Raw genomic sequence first — 18,415 nt, 5'->3', positions numbered from 1 at the left:
TTTTAAATTTATTTGAATAATCAAATAATCAGGGACATACAGCAGAGTCCCATTGAAATGGAGTCATGAATACATATTTAACTGTGCATATTTGTATTAAAGATATGTCATAATAATTTAAATGGTATTATTGCACTCATTTTTTTTTTTTACTACTTTTTTTACTTTTGTGACTGTGAAACATTTTATATTAGATTGCACTGTTTTTAATGTAAATAGACAGCGGTTTATTTATTTAAAAATGTATCACTTGGATGCATTTTAGAAATATTGTCTAGCGTACATCAGAAATGTCTTTTTGTTGATTGTATACCTTAGAATATTTATAATTATTACGATTTATTCAGAGATCCCCATGAAAATAGCCTTGATGCTGGCCGTGGTGTTGAGAAGTGAATGAATAAATAAAATGCTCAACAAAAATAAAAATCCTTCTTTAACGAAAAGACAAAAAAAACAAAAAAAAACCCCTTGATATTGAACATAATACAATGCATAGCCTAACGCTGTATGCTAATATTTTCCAGAGAGACATAATTACATAAATTAATCTGAATCAATCAGAAACAGTTTTAACACAAATGTTGATATAAGAAATATGTGAAGGACTTCAGTTAATCACACGCCCCAGCCAACAAACAGGCAGGTTTTCAAGCACAAACGATATTAGGCCGTTTTTCATACGTTTCTGAAGCATGTATTAAAATAATTTAGTATAATCTGTATGCGGATTCTGGGTAAATCGGGGCTTTCTCGTTTGCATCCTCATTCAGAAAGGCAAGCTCCGCCCCTGGGCCTTCACTGCACAAAATGTTTATGATTAGCATAAAGATGTATGTAGCTGCAGGACAGACCTGCCATGAAGAGTTGTGTATCTCCATGCCGAATGGTGCGACTCCTCCTTCGGAAATAGGTGTTGAATAATCCCCGAATTTTATAATAACTTGTGCTCTCTGCAGTCTAATCAGATATAGCCATATGTATAATAACACAATTGCTACAGCGCAGGTCATTAACTCCACGGGATTAAAATAAACATATACTGATTAAGTTGTGGACCACTTGCATTGTTATGCTTTGGAATTGGTTGTGTTTCTGACAGAGAAACAAAAACCGCTGTAGCCATACAGTAGAAAGTAATTAGATTATCTGAAATTGCTTTGACCTCAGAAAGACATTTAATTACCAAAAACATTTTTCTAAATCGCGGCTACATTGGAAACTCTAACAGGGTGAATTCCTGAAAAATTGGCCGCTTTTCGACGGTCCGCGTGTGCGCATTGCTTTTAATGCTGTCTATTAAATGAAGCACATTCACCTTTCTGCTCAAATGTGCTTGATGCACTTGACGGCGCTTTTGCATATCCACTCCAGCATTAGCCAAGACACTTATAAAAAAAAAAAAAAATTTCTAAGACTGCAGGAAAATCCATAATGGGGTCTAATACTTACGGCTACAAATAGTACATTTTTTGGATTCCGCTAATTTGTCCCCTCTGGCAAAATCAAGTTTTTTGCACAAAGTAATTAGTGGAGTTTGCTACTGGAAACATCAGGATTACGTTGCTCTTGCATGCATTTATGTAGTGATTTGAACAAACCGCTTGTCCCACACTATTTGTAATTTCTTCATGAATGCTACATCATATTGTGGGGCTTTTTGAGGAGAGACTGAAAATAACCATCGGCGCGAACCAGGCCAGAAACCAGAATATCGTAGAGATTTGTGAGTGGACTATTTTGCAATACAGGTTCATGGAAAATGTGTGCCTTTTTGGTGAAAACGGTTCTATCACTTTGCTTCTTGCACGTTTTGCGGCAGTTTCAGCGCCCGGCGAGTGGCTCTAAAAAGCATGTGCAATTTTCGCCAAAAAGCCGCGAACTTATCTACGGCGACATTTTATTACAATGGTTTATGCATATATAATATCACGCCAGTTCAGACATCTAATGCACAAAGGGTTGTGCTAAAAGGTTAATGTTTCATTTCGGGAGAAAAGCACATACCCCCCTAAGATAAACGAAATATAGGCTAAAATGTGGACGATATTCAGTAATGATGCAGGTAGTGACAAAAGCTATAGCCTGTTCACACTAAAAAGGTAAAGATAAAGATACAGTTCTAAAAAAAATTAGCAATATTAAAGAATTGGTGAGTCCACAACAGAGCTAAAGCAATAAAGGCACTCAGAAATCTATATTATTGGAATCACTTTCGTAACGATACAATCATTGACACCCGAAATGCATTTACAGATGATCGTTAGCTAGTGTGGATGCTAATATGACCTTCTTACTTTATCTTTTAAGTTATAGTTCTTAAGCGATCGTATGACAGCTATTTTAAGATGGCCAAGAGCCATGTATTCGCAGTGTCCTGTAATGACCTGCTAATGGATGTGAGGCGGAGTTTTAAATTATGCATCATAAACATTGGTATAGTCATATAGCACAGACAAGTCACCAATCAATAGCATGTTATTTAGAGATGGGAGAACATTTACTCGTTTGACTAATCTGTACACATTCTGCCAGGCTTTGCTATTTGCTCACCGCCTCATGACACTTCCCCCTCAGCTTCAGGACGGCATGCTATCGCTCCACCTCTACGGTTCGTTTTTTTATAATGTAATAAATACCATAGTTCAAAATCTTTCGAAAGAAGTCCCTTATCATCACTCCGGTTTCATTTATCTAATCAAAACCTCTGCAGTTTATATTGCAATTTATATTTATTGTAGTTGAATGATGTTCAAAGTGAACATGGTGTTAAATTATGTTTGTTTCCAGGATTTTTTGAAAGGTTTTTAAAGAACAAAACAACCCCAAAAATTATTTGAGCCTTTTTTTTATGCCGCTTTTGATCAGTTTAAAGGCCTATCACACGAAGCATGATGACTATAAATTAATATATAGCTCTAAAAATCGTTCACACCACAGCTACAACGATTAAGGCGCAGAGAAAAAATATAGTTGAAAAAACGTACCGACATTGATATTGGCCTTGATAGCCAATCAGAATCCATCCTGCTATAACGAGCTCCAGAATAAAAAATGCCAGACAAGAACGTGCTTACAGACGATATCCTTCGCTGGCATGGATGCTAATATTATCTTTTATAGTTATCTTTAAAGTAGTGCTATCATATGATTAATTGTGAAGTTTTTGGTTGCTTAAAATATCCATGTGTACTGTTTATGTTTATTATGTACGTATAAATACACACACACATGCATGTATATATTTCAGAAAATTAATTAGAATTTTCTGAATTTTTTAGAGTATAATTAAATATATTAATATATAATATAAATTATATAAATATATAAATACATAATAGTGTGTGTGTGTATTTATACAGTACACATATATCATGTAAGCATTTTTTTGTATGTGTTTAGTAGTGATTAATCATTAGACAGCATTGCTTTAAAGTTATCCTTCCTGTTGTGAACGGGGCTTAATGAAATGATAAAATACCATCACTAACACATTATGAAGACAAATAGCAGCAATTTTTACATTATAGCAGTAAATATACAGTTCATACTACATATGTGAGCAGTATTTATTTAGCAGCAAACATTTTATTTCAAACAGAGTCAAGAATTGCGACAGGACGGGTTAAACTGGTTACCGCGTTTTCTTTGAAATCCCATTTATTTATTATAAAAAACCTGGCAACAAAAGCGTGTAAGCCATCTTCTTTAAAGAGTGAATCAGAGATGCCTCATTCAGATCAATGGCTTGCTGCTGTGCTTGTTAAAAGAAGAAAAAATCCAGTCCGATGGGCAGTCAGATGCAGTTTCTCTAACATGTATTTTGCCAGAACATAGTTAAATATTAACAAACTCCTCTTGCTACGAGGGCAAAAGTAAAGGACAGACATTACAGAATAGCAAGTAGCTTTGTCTAGACATCACTGCTGAATATACTGCTACTGGAATCAAGAATTAATTTGTGGCAGCTTATGATAGTACTAGTCTATTCTAGAACAGCCTCACTAGGTCTAGGTCTGACATCGCATTAAAAAAAGTAAGGTGAAGCTAGTTGATACATTAAGGTGTTATACAGAAAGGCTTTTGCTTTCTTTTTGATTTTTTTTTCTTTTGTAACTGGATGTTTGGGCAGGGCGTTATATAAATGTTCTGGCTCTTCCAAGCTTTCTAATGGTTTGCTGTTATTTGGCCCAGCGTAGGAGAGAGCGAAACAAAACACTGCTCGCGAATTAGATGTACATAACAAGGATTTATAAAGGAAATTGTTGGAGGATTTTGATATAAGCCAAGGGAGACTTGGTTTTCCTTTATTGTAAACAAAACTTGGTTCTCGTAGCTTTCTGGTAATACATTAATTTTACCATCACAGGTTAAAAATTAATTGTAAAAGTATATAAAAGTTGAAAACGGTACTCTTTTGATCATTTGAAATGCTGCGTTGGTAAATAAATCACACACACACACACACACACACACAAATATAGGTGACTTTGAAGCCGATAGACATAGACTTTAAACATGGATAGATTTGCTGAAAATGTCATGTCAAGGTCCCTTACTTCAAAGGTTTCTACCGCAGACAAGTGACAGACATGACTGTTGAACCGGAATAAAGTCATATCAGCTTTTGCATGAATTTAAAGCAGGCAGACATATCAAAAATGACACAGAAATGTCACAGTGGCTAATTCAGATGACATTAGGGTGGCTTTGAGAAACACGGAGCAGACTGCCATTGCAGCATTACTTTGCCTTTGTGTGAGATGGACTTTGCTAATAGCACTGCTTCATTTGAGTTCAGACTTACTGGATAAATAAATGATCACTTGTTATTAGGACCTTCGTACTGTATACATTTTCTTCAGCGCTCTTTCTCTTCCATGAGTTTTATCTATGTAAAAGCATGTGGCCGTTTATATTTGTGTGAGGCTTACAGCGCAGTATCGTCTGCTTCCACTAATTTTAAACGTACAAAAATAGTTCTTAATTCTTGTTGATATTGAAAAATGGTATTCGTTAACTTTTTTTTTTAGATTTAATCAATTTGTTAATCATAAACACACTTGTTTGTAGTGCAAATGAGTTTCCTGCATTTTCTATAGCAGTGAAGCAGTGACTTTAGCAGTGACTTAAGTGGTCTTTTGAGCTCACTGCACATTTATATTATGTATGTATAAAAATACACTTTTTGAGGTGCGTAAATAACAGTGCGTGTCACCGTGTCACTGTTTTGTACATTAGTTTGAGTTGAATCAGACTTTCCATTACATGTTATTTGCTTTTTCACTCTGGGTAAGACCATTTGGACACAGAAAATGTGTTTTAATAGAGATGGAGTGTACAGCTCTTTGGGCCACTCAAAGAAAAAACAATTATAATCCACTTATGAAATGATGAATTGCAGTGCTGTTCAGTCATCATCACTTGTGTGCTTATGATGGTAGCCCAGGCCTGATTAGTATGTGCACCAATATAAGGTTATATGTTTTGCACTTTGGAGCAGTTTTATTTGTCAGAAAGAGAGACTCGAGGCTCTGGACTTGGATTCTGGCTGGAATCGGATTGTTTTTCCTCATCTTTTTAGGTATTTTCCAAGCAGCTCTGCCCAGCTGCTGCTTTTCAGTGTTTCCATTTGTACGTTAAAGGAATTAGAGCCCTGCACGAGCCTCATATTTAGGCCCCGTGTCCGACAGCTTATCAGAATTACCGTCTTTTTCCCCTGTCCAAGACGTCTTATACTAACGTTTCGGCTATTTAAATAGATCAGTTTGGAGTGTAATGGCGAAATTATGATGTTAGTGCAGAGAGCGAACGCTAAAGCGCTCTCCGCAGGACATGGAGGCGCCCGCGCGATCACTTGCAATTTATAGCCTTCGCCGTCATTTTGTCTGATGAAGGTAAGACTAATGCACCGTTCAGAACTGTAAAGGGTCTGCTTTTATTTGTGTGCACTGACAATATCAACAAAACGTGATTTTTATCTAATAAAGAAAACATCTTCTTTATTATATAAAAGAAGTATAAAACTGAAACTCATCGAAAAAGACATAATAAATATATCTATAGAAAACAAAATTTCTTTCAGCATAATCATAATCCGTAAAGATGACTCTCTAAAGGCACGTCTATGAGAAAATGGAGAGTCAGGAAATTCTTCTTTGGGACACAGGCTCAGAAAACACTTGTTTATTAGTAAATAATTCAAATAACTTCCTATTAGTTTCCCCCGACAGATTCATGGTAATTACTTTTGCTGGGGCTTTGCGGCAAGACGATTGCATGCATCTGAGCGCAGAGCTCTTCATCTGCTGACGGCAGCTCTCTGAACAGTTGCTGAGCGCGGTCTCGTGTTTTTTCCACCAGCGCCGCACAGCAATTTTTTCATCACTAATTGATGGATGTCTAAAATATAAAAAAGGAGAATCCTAAAACAGGCCCAAGGCTGAACTGTGACGTGAAAATTCGCCCGAAGCCTGGCCCGAGGAGAGTAAAAAAGCCGGCCTTAAAGGCAGGGCTCTAAAAATTTGCTGAAAATGTACTCCCCCCTCACGCCACCCATGACGTAGATGACATTGTATCTTATCGAAACTTGATTTGGAGTAATTTAGCATTTCATCGCTTGCTCACTAATGATCCTCTGCGGTGAATGGGTGCCGTCAGAATGAAAACATCACAATAATCCACAAGTAATTCATATTACTTGAGTCTATCAGTTAACAAGCTGTGATGAGAAAATCTGCACATTTGTAAAAAACAAATCCATCATTAAGATGTTTTTAACTTCAAAACCATTTCTTTCAGCTAAAATACTACGCTCTAACCATAACCATAACTTTCTCCAGTCCTCTCATCTGAATCGAGGGAGAAGTGTTTATATAACAAAGCAGTCCAAAACAAGTATATGGTGATGGATTTTGATGTGAGAGGACAATGGGGAATGGACTTTTATTTTGTGGAGGAAGCGTTATTATGAACTATGGACTTGTGTTGAATTAAAGTTAAAAAGTCTTAATGATGGATTTGTTTCTTGCAATCCCAGCTTTTCACTTCACAAGACATTAACTGATGGAGTCAACATGATTACTTGTTTATTGATGATATTCCAATTAGGCTTTTAGATTCTCATTTAGACGGCACCCATTTATGATCATTTGGTGAGCATGTAATATGATGCTAAATTTCCCCAAAACTATATAAAGAAAACTATATAAATTACATTTGGTCACAATTTAAATCCTCAATCCACATAATCTACACTTTGCTCACAAATACTGCTCCCATAGCGTCTTTAGGTGCTCATCATCCCGAATATTCTTTGCAAAAGAACAGCTTTGACTCGTTTTTGTGTTCCACAGGAAGTAAATACAAGTGTAAATGACCCCTTAGTATTTTAAGTACATCCTCTTGGTTTAAGGTAGTAATTAACCATGTTACTGTCTGCAGCGCGTGCCGTGTTTTTCTATTGTTATTGTTCTGCAAATGCCATTTCCTGCTTATTGTGGTGGTAACCTTAAGTTTTATTAAGGTCTGAGAGCAAGCAATTCAAGGAAAGACGCTTGGTTCCAGTTTCTGATGAAAAATCAATGATTCTGAATTTTGCCCTTTCTTCTCAGTGCTCTTTTCTCCGCTGGCCCCGCCGCTGTTTGAGACTGCTGTAATGAGCGTGGACCTGTGAATTGATTTAACAGTGACATAACTGTATTTTTATGGAGCAATTTTATAGAATCACACATTGCATTATTGCTTTTCTTTTTTGTAAGATAAAGATGGACACGATTGTTCGAAAGTGACTATTAGTGTTCTCCAACCAATACTCCCGTATAGTTCAAATCTCTCAAATACGACTCATCAGGGTGTATGCTACAATTGCACCCTTATTGGCAACAGGACATTTTCATATTAATGTTTTGTACTCTTTTATATGCACCATAATTCAGATTTGGTGTAGCTCGGCAGCGCATTGCGTTATACAGCACGTGATTAACGATCATGGGTTCCATCCCAGAGATCACATGCTCATAAAATGTATGCACTATAAATCATTATGCTTGATTTTTGTAAGGGGTAGGGGTAGGGCAGGTTTTTGTTGGAGGACAGGGTCATTAAACATCACTGGAACATGATAAAATGTGTTTGAACAGACTGTAAAACATAAATGTAAAACATAATTTTGCGTGCCTAGTAAATTGAGATTTAACATAATCTGAAAGCTGGTTTGTTGGTATCAGACAATATTTGGCTAAGATACAGATATTTAAAAAATCTGGAATCTGAGGGTGCAAGAAATTGAAACATTTTGAGAAAATCAAGTTATCAACTGGTTTTGTGGTCCAGGGTCACATTTTAAAATTAAATAATACTTTTATTCTGCAAGAACGTATTTAATTGATCACAAGGGACTGTAAAGACGTTTATAATGGCATAAAATATTTATGAAAATAAATGTTTCTTTTATTTTATTTTTTTACTTCATATTCATCGAAGAGAGCTAAACAATTCTCAAAGGTAATTTCTGCAGTAATAATAGAAAGAAATCTGACTATTAATATAAAAACACTGAAAACTGAAAAATTGTTGCTGAAAGTTCAAGTTTGCCATCAAAGCAATAAATTACATTTTGAAATATATTCAATACAAATTTATATTGAAACAATATTTTCTTCTTAATTGCGAAATGTACCAACCTCAAACTGACATCTGAATATTGGCAAATTTAATAAAAGTTTTTATTTTATTTTAACTATGTATCTTGTATGAGGCACATTTAAAACATAAACATCTTTAAAAATCTTTTTTTCATCATTGGGTTTTATTATTGTTGTTATTATGTCTGTGTGAAATTTGATATGGTGCAGACATGCCTCATAAACGGTTTTAAGTTGTTTGACTGGATGCTGCCGGAAGCTTACCAAGAAACCTTTGCATGACCCAATTATTCACGCATTATGCTTTAATTTTGCATCCAGGCATTTATGCGTTCAGAAACAAGAATATGCCCTAAATGAGCACCTGCTTTTACGCATTAACCAGCCATTAACATTTTGATAGATGGAAAAGCATTTACTGAAACCTAGCTCCCATTTGACTTTTCTTTACTTAAACGCGGATGAATCATGTAATAAGATAAAGTGATGCTATCCGTCCACCATGTTTTACAAAATTGAAGGTTTTCGCCGTCTCTATGCTTTTTAGGGACTCGTTTTGATGTTTTGATGCAGTCTGCAGTTTCGCCTTCCTCACTAAGTTTCCAAAACCTTTCATCCAGCAGCTCTTGCAAAACATGAAGTCAGCCGCCATCCAGTTTCCTCCTGTGCGGATGGAGAGACGCTTTGACAGAAACTACAACTAATGCAGAAAATCTAGGAAGGTCTGCTGTCTCCATTAAATTTGCAGGATTTGTCTTCAAAGTGTGAGAAAGGTTTACTTTCTTAGAAGACTCTTCTTGTTTGAGCCAGCAGAGACCGAGTTTGTGTGTGTGTGTGTGTCTGTGTGTGTTCAAAAATGCATGTGTACCCTGAGGTCATGTATTTCTTAGTCTCACAAGGCCAGACTTTATGTGTGTTCAACTTCATGTGGCACTGCACAGACCAATCGGTGTCTGACTTGATTTTTTTTCTGACTTAAGATGGCGCAGACAGCGCATCACTGTGACGCATGACGACAAAATAAGAGCAAGAGCAATTAAAGATGGCTGGCTAGTTCATTCAGAATGGCTACACAAGCTCCGATGACGACACAGCCGCTTAACGATTGGCGGTATGCACCGACAATGGCATGTTTCGACTTTATTCTAACACCTCACAGTTGATTTATTTATTTTTTAACAATAAAAACATGTCCACTTAAAGGGATAGTTCACCCAAAAACCAATCCCCTAAGAGCTTTGTTCATCTTCACAAGACAAATGAAACTATTTTTAATTAAATCTGTGAATAAAACTAGTTTGCATTGTTTTTTGTGTGTTAAAAAGTATCCTCATAGCTTCGTAAATTAATGGTTAAACCACTGATGTCATATGGGCTCGTTGTCATATTTTATTGATGTCCTTACTACCGAGCATGCAAAGTCAGAAAGAGCTCAGATTTCATTAAAAATATCTTAATTTGTTTTCCGATGATAAACAAAGGTCTTACGGTATTGGATTGACATGAGGGTGAATAATTCATGACTAATAATTCAATAATTCATTATTGGGCAAACTATACCTTCAATGTTATATTTTGTCATGTTTATCAAAATAAAACCGATACTCTACTTTTAAATAGTATAGGCTTATGTTGACCGACTTTTAGTGCAAGATTTTTGCTTCTGATCCACTGTATCTGTGATAAAACACTGTGTCACAAACACTGTGTAAGCATCACTACAGGAAGCAGAAGTGTCCGACTTCATGTCTTAATTTCCTCTGACAGCGCGCAGCAAATCTTGTAATGGATCACAAAGCCAGTCGCAAGCATAGTCGAGCACACCTTTTCATTATCAGCATGGGGTCCTGTCAACGTTTTGCTGTTGTTGTGATCGAGAACAGAAAAAGTCTTCGTTTTATTCTGACGATAGCCGATCGAGCAAGGAAGTGGTCGGCAGCGTATCCCAAAAGGACAACGTGTTTACGTCTAAAATGTTATGATAATTTATTCTTAAGCTCTGTTCTAGGCTCTGAATGTAGAAATGAAGGAAGGAAAGTACTACTGTGCAGCACACAGTGTGTGTGTGTGTGTGTGTGTGTGTGTGTGTGTGAGGATCAGCAGGCTTTCATCAGTACACATCAAGTCCGGTTTATCCCGCTCTAATCTCTTAACAGTCTGTGAGGATGTTCCAGCACTGGCGGAGTTTGTGTCCCGCTCTGATCTTGAGGTCATGTAATATAGCACACTGATGGGGTTTAAGCCAGTAAGCCACTTATTAAGCTTTGAATAATTATCTGATATCATCACTCCGGTCACATATGACACTACCTGACGTTATCCGTTTGGTTAAAATCCAGAGGATGCTGGATAATAAGGTGTGTGATTGTGCAACTGTTTAGAAAAAAAAACAGCACGGCTAAATCCTGTTGATGCCTGATACTGGAAACAGAACATTTGAAAACTGCAAGCAGGGTGTTTGTTGAATACAGATTTACCATGAAAGTTTTCAATGAGGCAGAGTAACAAAAAGTTAGCTTGCTTTTTACTAAGCTACTTTTGCCAACAGCGAGCAGTGCTCATTTTAGTGAATTGGTTTATTTTGTTCTTTTTTTGAATGCACTGGTTCAATAATTTTTTAAATATATATATATATATATATATATTATAATATATTATTTATATATATATATATATATATTTATTTATTTATTTTTATGTGAGATAGCATGATAAATGTGCATTTTAGTTCATATTCATGGTGTCCTAAAGTTGCACAGTTGACTATACTTTGGTGATATGGGAGGAAAGGAAAGGAAAATGTTTTGTATATTAAGGTACGAAACTAGTGCACAAAAATAGAGCACTTTAAGTACATTATAGAAGTGTACTTTTTTAACCTGGCATATCTGCTCTGTATCTGTAAATGCTGTTCATTTGTACCAATGCCAAACATTTGAACTTTAGTGTATATACAGTATTTTAAACCATATTTAGGTAAAGTGTATACCTGATATACAATTTATATTCAAAGTTAGAAGTTGTAAGTAAAAAAAAAAGTGAGATAACCCGTGGTTTGTGTTGTAGCTTGTGTATATCGACTGAAGTTTTACCTTTTAATTGAAGAGCATCCTGCGTAACTTGACAAGCTTCCACAGCACTGACAGTTTTTTTTTACACAGAAACATGCATCATACATATGAAACTTTAGCTGTTTTCAGTCTGGAGGAACATCCACGGGGAACATCTAACTATGTCACTTCTAGAGTTGCATGGATGAATAAATCTAGGTTAGAGTCTTGGCGCTCAGCGTTATCTCTCACACAGGAGACCAGCAGAAGGATTTTCCAGAGACGGGAAACACACAAGCCCAGGCCCATCTCTTGGATAGATCCATTGCTGTATCGATCTCATGTCATTTCTAGTGGCAGCTGCTCATTGATGGATCATCCTTTGTGGAAGCAGGGTAATTTACCAGGCTGATCGGTTCAGTGCACAGTGCAGCAGCTCTCTCATACTGCCAGGGAGTTAAGGCCGGTTCACAGAAAAGATGATTATTTAAACAATGTGGTGTTTCTATCGTTATAGTTGTCGACTTCGTGCAATGGTGAGATGTGTATATAAGTGCAAGCTCAAAAAAACATTGAGCTGCCTACGTGGCATTTCTAAATGTGTACATTTTCACAGTTGTTTCAGTAGAAATCCATGCAACTGGATGTTTTGCGTGAGGGCAAAAGATTCCTCCGCGCAGATTTCGCGGTTGTGTCGAGTTGGTTACACGGATTGCCAGCAGAAAGCTGCTCGGTTTAAAAGTGACTTCTGTGTGAGCTGTGCTTCATATTGCTAATGTGATGCACCTTAAGACTGAAATCCCTGCTCTGGGCTCTGTGAAAGCTGTATTTGTGGCAGTCGTGAAGCATACGGTACACCTCATCACACGCTGCCAGCAGGGATCCGTTGCTGTTCCTCTTGGCCGTTCTTCCTGTCATGAGCTTGAACTTGGTGAATGATTTGAGCTGAGGCACATATTCTCATCCATTTGTTACTCTGTGTCGGTTTATGTGAGCTCTGTAATCCAATTCAGTGCAGTTATTTTACCGTGTATATTATTTATCTTCAATAAATTACTTTGAAAGGATGAAAAAACAACATTTTTTATGCTCTTTGAGGCTTTTCTACCCGGCGGAGACATATTTTCCTCCTTATTCTTCAGATGCTAATCATAACAACTAGTTATAAACACTTCTGAGCAACAATGCATTGGTGTCTGTCTAAAAACATCACTGTCAAACTGCTGGAGTGTTGCTGTGCGGTCAATAAAGGGTTCAGGTATTAGTGCATTGCTGTTAGGTTGCTAGAACGTTGTTAAGCAGTTGCTTAATGGGTGCTTTTCCTTTTTTGGGCTAAATGGTTGTAAGAATGGTAATGAATGGTTATTCATCTTGATTTGGGAAAAACATGATTACGAAATTGTAAACATCCTGAGGGATGTTGCCACTCCGGATCGGTCACTTGTTGGTTGCCTAGTGTCCAGTTTCTCTCTTTAGCTGACTGTCAGATCTCTGGACTTTTGTTGTTGTTTTTTTTGTCTCGAGCCATGTGCTGTCTGTGCCCTGCCTTCCTTGGTGTTTAATTGTTTAAAGCCGTGTCTTGTTAACTTAGTTCATTTCCTTGTGTATATAAACCCTGTGTTTTGTGTTCACGTTTGTCGGATTATCAACGTTACTATGTTAGCAATGTTACTCTGTTTTGTTCCCGAGCTCCTCTAATTTTTGGTTTGTCCTGCCTTTTGTATATTTATTTTGTTTTGCAAGTTAAAGAATTAAATCTGTTTAAGTTTTTTGAATTTCGAAAAAATTGATAATCCGACCATAAAAGTAAAGCGTTTTTTTCCTTTTGTTTTTGGGTTTGTTTTTCATGGATTCCCCTACAACGACTCCAATTTCTCATCCTCCTGCTGGAAAGGATCGCTGAGGGCTACACTTTCCTCGCCTCGCGAATTACTTGCTTTTTTGTGCTCGATCCAAGGACTGAACACCACCACACGAGCGGTCCGATGTTCGTCCGGGAATTGCCTCGAGAGAGCGTCGCCGCTTACATCGAGTGGGTGCTGGAGGATTCGACACCAGCCCCACTCCAGATCCAGAACCCAGCCCATCATTCCCGTCAGAGGCCAGGCCTTACGCAATCGCTGAGTCTGGGACGACCACGAACCATCTGCTGAGGAGAGCGACAGAGCCGTGGAAAGCCACCGACTTCTGTTGCGAGACCAGGTGCGTGAGCGGGCATCAGAGCTTGCATGGTGGAGACAGCCGACAACGAGAGCGCGGAGTGGAGCTCCGCCCACTGCAGATCGGCTGAGGATGAGCTGATCATCCAACTGGGGCTGCTGGATCTCTGAGGAACTGGATGATGTGGACTGACTACCTCCCGTGTGGTCGCTGGTCCCGCCCAGCCGTCCTGTTAGCCCGCTGGTCCCGCCCAGCCGTCCCTGTTAGCCCGCTGGTCCCGCCCAGCCGCAGCCCGCTGGTCCCGCCCAGCCGCCCTGTTAGCCCGCTGGTCCCGCCCAGCCGCCCTGGCCCGCTGGTCCCGCCCCAGCCGTCCTTTAGCCCGCTGGTCCCGCCCAGCCGCCCTGTTAGCACCCTAGAGACTGTTCCTGTGAACTGTGCCCGCGCCCGATGATTTGAGCTGAGGCACACCCCAGTGCCCGCGCTCCGAGCGCCTCATCCCAGTGCCCGCCCCGACTCTGAGTTCCAGTGCCCGCGCCCGAGCGCCCCCGAGTTCCAGTGCCCGCGCCCAATTCAGTGTCAGTGCCCGCGCCCAGCGCCCCGAGTCCCAGTGCCCGCCCCGAGCGCTCCCGAGTCCCAGTGCCCGCGCCCGAGCGCCCCGAGTTCCCAGTGCCCGCGCCCGAGCGCCCCTTCAATAAATTACCCGCGCGCCCCTTGAAACTCCAAACGAGCGATGAAAAACCCTCCCACCCTGGTCATTCGATGGATCCCAGCAGCCCCTGCGCTCATCCTCAGCTCTTCACGAAGCTTTTCGCCCCGGGTCTGCCGGTCCCCATCGCCGCCGAGAGTGGACATATTTCACCGTCCTCCCTCCGAGTCCCGGATTCTCCTCAGATTCGCTCCCCTGGGCTTCTAATCATAACCACCAGTTATACCAGGCTCCATCGCCCTCCGGCTCCGCCTTGGTCTGTCGTCGAATCCGTCGCCTCGGGATTCCTCTCCTCGGCCGCCTGTCATTGGCTCCGTCCTTCCTGTCCCCGTAAAAGCCTGCGGCGCCGCCTAGACCTCAGCGCGCCGACGCCACCTTGGCTCTTCGGCTCTCAACCACCTGCTGCTGGAGTGGAGTCGATGGCCGCCTCCCTCCTCCATTCCTCCGCGGTCGCCACCATAAATGGCTGGGCTCTGATCTCCTCTCCTGGGACTCCTCCTGTGCCTCCCTGGCTCCTCCTCCTTCTTGTCTAGAACCGTCCTCCTCCGAACCTCCTCCCAAGATCCGGTATCCCCAGTTCAGAGTTGTTTTTGTTTTTTTTGTTGTTAAAGGGTGCTGTCAGATCTCTGGACTTTTGTTGGCTAAATGTGCTTCTGTAAGAATTCCCTTGGTGTTTAATTGAATTGTCTTCATTCTTGTTAACTTAGTTCATTTGGTGTATAAAACATGTGTTTTGTGTTCACGCTTGTAAATCATCCTGAGCAATGTTACTCTGTTTTGTTCCCGACTCCTCTACGGATTTTTGGTCCTGCCTTTTGTTGGTTGCCTAGTGTCCAGTTTCTCTCTTTAGCTGACCAAATGGAGTAGTTAAACAACACAAACTGTTTCAGCTCAATGGTGGAAAAGTGGCTGAAGTTTTAAGTGTCCTTCAGGATTAAAGGGTTAGCTCACCCAAAAAGCATTTTGTCATTAATTATTCAGCTTCATGTTGTTTTAAACCTGTAAGACTTTAGTTCATCTTCAAAACATAAAATTAAGGTTGAACCACTGATGTTAGACAGACTTCAACGTCCTTGTCAGTTGCTTTGCTGGCTATGCAAGGTCAGGGAGCTCTCAGATTTAATCAAAAATAAATTAATTTGCACTCTGAAGATAAACAAAGGTCTTACGGGTTTGGAACGACATGAGTATGATACATTATTGACAGAATTTTTATTTTTGGGTGCACTATCCCTTTAAGGGGCAATCACACCATAATTTTCATTTCCATTGACTTACATTCGTGTCTAGTTTAGTGAACTTTGACCTGCGGAGATGTGAGACCAATGGAAGATAGTTATGTGACTCTGCGACCTTAAAGCTGAGTTAAATAATAAAAAAATACAATTATATTTGGTCTATGTTGTATTTATGTTTTCATTTTTAAAAGTTTTCACAGAGTGAGACAATTTATCTCATTTGGGTCTAAATGGTTAAAGTTAAATAGGATTTTTAGTTATTATTATTAAAACAACAGTACTTAAATGTGAACTTACATCTGTAGCCCAGATGTTGAGGATAAATTACATGGTTAAGGTAAATGCTTGGCACATCAGATTGACAGAGGCCTGCCCCCCACCCTGATCGACTGCGCAGAGGCATTTTTACTTTCCTCTGCTCATTTAGATCAAGAACTGGCAGAGACCTCATGCATTAGTCATCACTCCACAGGCTCCAAGCCCCTGATTATTATTGTTATTATGACATCTGATTTAGTGAAAACCTCAAAGGGCATTGACTGGAATTTGACCACTAGCTTCCTTTCCCTCCCAATCCCTTTTTCAGTGAAACGAAAGCTGTGAGATCGATGTGTTTGTTCTTCCAGTGAAACCCAACATTTGCCTTAGCGATCTGCTTTAGGGATCGTAAAATCTTCTCACAAAAATGGCATCATGGACCAGGATGCTGGGGATTTTACAGCATGTCACACGTCTCATGCGCTTGGCAGTAAACCATATGCTGCCGCCTTTGTTTTAGAGCGCTAAAAATTATCCTCGGCCTATTGATCCGGCGGCACATGAGTGATTGCAGTCACATGCCCTCCGCTTTAATGCGGTGTGATTAGCACGGGCTGTTGATCAGTCATGTGGAGCGCTTTCTGCTCAGATAACCGTCCTGCTGTGAGTCCTGGATGCGTATGAACTGACCAGCTGTTCTGTGAGCAGCTTATGAATTAATGGCACTTTTGATGCCAAGAGGGAGGATTTCATTCGCTCCTCCCCATGTGTTGACCATTATAACAATATCATAATATTAGATCATCATATGCATTCACTGATATTCGCGCAACCAAATGTCAAAATGACTTCAAGCTGTTGTGCGTACAACAGGATCCAAAAATCTGAGACTAGTTTCCACAAATGTGAAAATGCTCCTATCGGGCGGTTTAAAATACATTTTTACTATATATTATATCCGCATAACAATCATTATGGGTTACACTGCACACTATGAATCATCAAGTAAGCATTAATTGTACATCCTTTATAAAGCAGCATTAATGGTCATTAGTAAGCAGTTTTTAAATACAGCTATAAATGCATTGTACTTGGTTTATAAGCATGTCTATTACAAAGGAGATTTAAAGGCTCTTATCTTCCTAACAGAAAAAATAAATAAACACGACACAGAGGGATACAGAACTCAGATATGTTTATTTAAAGATGCAAAAAATGAAACCGTATAACTGTGCATTTGAATTTTCTACGAAATTGCAGGAGTGTATGTTTTTTATCTTTTTTTTATCACGTGTACAGTTGTGCATTTTAATTTTTGGCATCTTGAAAGAAAATATGTCTGTGTTTTGCATCCCTCTGTGCTGTGTTTAACTTTTCTGGAAGATAAATGAGCCTTTAAATCTCTTTTGTAAATGCTTTACAAGGTAAAAATATGAGTTTCAGACGAGCTCACAAAAATAAGATGGCTGGCAACTGCTAAATATTTTATAATTTCCTCACTTAATCATGAATTACAGCATGAATATATGTGTTAATAAACACTTAACACACTGAGCAACTATTAATGTGTCTAAATAATAAGATTTACAAATTTAAATAGTTCATTAATCATTTATAGCTGTATTTATAAACTGCTTACTAGCACCTATTAATGTTAGAACAATGCTTTATTATAAAGGATAAATCGACTCTTTACTAATACTTAACTAATGATGTGCAGTTATTATAAAGTGTTACCTTTATTATGATCTAAAGAGCATGCGCAGATGAGTTGATCAGCAGTTGCAAATTTGTTTTAATTATTAATAATGCCAAAACCAGTTTAGAATCATTTTTGATATATACGTTTACACAGCTTTTTACATATTTGTTTGTTTTTTATTTACATTTATTTTAATTTAGAAACAATATTTCTATTTATATTTAAAAAAAAAGATTTAATAAAAACAATAAAAAGGAAAAATTTTATAATAAAAAAAAAAAAAAATACTCCAACACAAAAAAACGATTTTCACAGATATTGCCGTAAAGTGCTCTCTCAAGCTGTTGGTCTGAAACAGCGGTGAGATGTTCAGTACTGTCAGTGCTAGCTTCACTTCTGTGTTCGGTGTCCAACAGTTTGTCATTCTGCAGGTTCGTGTCTTTTTTCAAATCAGTCCATTTGCGCTACGTCTTCTTTCTTCAGTGCCAGACTGGTCGTTTTGTTCCGATGCCGTTGCGATTCTGGACGCAAAGTCTTACACACAACACGGCCGTTGGCATGGTCACAAAATGGAGAGAATTTTAATTGCTGTGATGGCTGCAGCAGATGGTGGTAGAAGTTGAGCGGCCTATTTGTAAGCAGACTTTGCGTTGTCT

At 38.9% G+C, this 18,415-nt stretch overlaps 1 protein-coding gene across 2 annotated transcripts in view; it reads left to right on the top strand.

Annotated features, from left to right (window-relative positions):
- Positions 1–18,415, top strand: part of march8 (membrane-associated ring finger (C3HC4) 8) — an 87,263-nt gene that overhangs the window by 2,825 nt on the left and 66,023 nt on the right. The gene's annotated exons all lie outside the window — the stretch shown is intronic.

The sequence above is a fragment of the Puntigrus tetrazona genome, chromosome 13, assembly GCF_018831695.1.
Source record: "Puntigrus tetrazona isolate hp1 chromosome 13, ASM1883169v1, whole genome shotgun sequence".
Classification (NCBI taxonomy): domain Eukaryota; kingdom Metazoa; phylum Chordata; class Actinopteri; order Cypriniformes; family Cyprinidae; genus Puntigrus; species Puntigrus tetrazona.
Note: the sequence above shows the minus strand (reverse complement) of the source record. Positions and strands in the feature narration are given on the sequence as shown.